This window comes from Otolemur garnettii, unplaced genomic scaffold (assembly GCF_000181295.1).
Source record: "Otolemur garnettii isolate 467f Iridium unplaced genomic scaffold, OtoGar3 scaffold00021, whole genome shotgun sequence".
Taxonomy (NCBI): Eukaryota; Metazoa; Chordata; class Mammalia; order Primates; family Galagidae; genus Otolemur; species Otolemur garnettii.
The window spans coordinates 24,853,165-24,855,617 of record NW_003852416.1 but is presented as its reverse complement, the minus strand read 5'-3'; the positions used below and the strand labels follow the sequence as shown (position 1 = coordinate 24,855,617).

Here is a 2,453-nt window from a genome sequence, read left to right as displayed (position 1 = left end):
CTGGGCCAGCTAAGCAACTGCAACAACAAAAAATAGCCGGGCATTATGTCGGTGCCTGTAGTCCCAGCCACTTGGGAGGCTGAGGCAAGAGAATCAATTAAGCCCAAGAGCTGGAGGTTGCCATGAGCTCGACACTATAGCACTCTACTGAGGGTGACTCTGTCTCAAAAAAAAAAAAAAGAAGAAACGACTGTGAAGACAGGTCTCCCTGGGCACTTCCCCACCACTATGTACTTCACTCATTCAGATGAATTCTACAGTATCACCACTTGCTCTAAACAGAAAAGAGAACAAAAGAGCTATGGGGAGTTGACCCACACTGAAAAGTAGCTCCAAGAGGACTCACCTTACACATGTTTACAATTTAGCTTAATCAATAAATGCTTCCCAACATCAGAACACAGCTAAATTCTCAGCACATTTATCAGCCCTGCCCACAGCCCATTGGCAAGCTGTCCTCACCTCTACCACTGCTACTTATAATGCTGTACCTTAAGAATATAACTGAAAAAGAAGAGTGGCTATTGCAGAAATGGTGCAGCAGCCATATACTGTTTATTGTGACTTTCCAAGCAGGATGAAATGTGAAATAAGTACTCATTAACTCTCATAGGACCCTTTGAAACAGCACTAATTTATATTCCTCATTTTATGACTAAGTCATTGTGGAGGTTAGGCTGAGTCAGCAGGGGAGCTTATGACTCTTGGCATTCAGTCTGGATTTATTACCATAAAACATATGTCCCTTTTCTAACTGTGCAGAGTAATATAAAATAGAGTTGCATAACACGTTACACGCATAGCATTCAAGATTTAGAAGCCTCACAATCTTTTTTGAAAAGTAGGAGTCTTGGGAGAGGAGAGCAGGGTGGGGGTGTGAGAGTGGTCTGAGAAAATCAAATCAAGATCTAAGGGGGGGCTCGGTGCCTGTGGCTCAAGTGGCTAAGGCGCCAGCCACATACACCTAAGGTGGTGGGTTCAAATCCAGCCTGGGCCCGCCCAACAATGACGGCTACAACCCCAAAAAAATAGTCGGGCGTTGTGACAGGCACCTGTGTTCCCAGTTACTTGGGAGGCTGAGGCAGGAGACTCGCTTGAACCCAGGAGTTGGAGGTTGTTGTGAGCTGTGATGCCACAGTACTCTACCCACAGGGACAGCTTGAGGCTCTGTCTCAAAAAAAAAAAAAAAAAAAAAGATCTAAGGGGGACACAGAAAGACATTGCCCATGGCTGGGGACTGGCTGAGGACATTTTGGGCTGTGATGCTTTGGTTTTTAGTTACTACTTTTCCTGTGCTATAATATACCTCTGCCCTCTATTATTCCAAACCTTTTAAGATAATCTTGCTTATATATATAACCTTTCGATAAGTGAACTGAGGGAGTGAGGAAATCACTGTTTAGTATAGAGCAAAGCAGTGTAGACCATTATAGGAAAATAGAAAAAATAACCCTTCACAATTTGTCTGTCTCAACCTACTACTCCATGGCTCATGGACAATTCTAAGCCAAACCTTCTCCAGAGGCACTGAAGGGTTCCTAGCATTCAGATATTCTGGCTGCCCCTTTTTTCCCCTTACAGTAACCTTTTAACCCTACCAAGAGCACATTTAAAATTCTGGTCTATGCCCGCAGTACCAACTACTTGAGAGGCTGAGGCAAGAGCATTTCTTGAGCCCAGGAGTTTGAGTTTACTGTGAGTTATGACACCATGGCACTCCACCCAGCATGACAGAGTGAGATTATGTCTTAAAAAAAAAAAAAAACAAAACTGTTCTTGGGCAGCATTTGTGGCTCAGTGAGTAGGGCACAGGCCCCATATACCGAGGGTGGTAGGTTCAAACTCGGCCCTGGCCAAACTGCAACAAAAAAAATAGCTGGGTGCTGTGGAGGGTGCCTGTAGTCCCAGCTACTTGGGAGGCTAAGGCAAGAGAATTGCCTAAGCCCAAGAGCTGGAGGTTGCTGTGAGCTATGACACCACAGCACTCTACTGAGGGTGACAAAGTGAAACTGTCTCTTAAAAAAAAAATCTGTTCTAAAAATCCAGATTCAATAGGTAACTAATTAAACTAATTATAGTAGGAGTCTAAGTCTGTTGATGAACAATTCTAGTGTTTGAAAGTACTTATTAGAGTCTAGTTAAAACTGGATTTTATACCAGGTGTCCATAAAATTCATGTGCAATCTACTATGTTACACTGCTTTAAATTACATATGAACCCTGTATATTGATTTCACAAACATGTATCTTTTACTTCAGCAAGCAGTATAAAAGAGGGAAGACTGTAGATTTTTCGACTGAACTTTTTTTGAGACAGAGCCTCAAGCTGTCCCCCTAGGTAGAGTGCCGTAGCTTCACTGCTCACAGCAACCTCCAACTCCTGGGCTCAAGCGAGTCTCCTGCCTCCACCTCCCAAGTAGCTGGGACCACAGGTGCCCGCCACAACGCCCGGC

General features: G+C 44.0%; 1 protein-coding gene across 2 annotated transcripts in view; it reads right to left on the bottom strand.

Moving 5' to 3' along the window:
• ALDH18A1 (aldehyde dehydrogenase 18 family member A1) overlaps positions 1-2,453 on the bottom strand; it is a 48,507-nt gene that overhangs the window by 24,420 nt on the left and 21,634 nt on the right. The window lies entirely within an intron of this gene.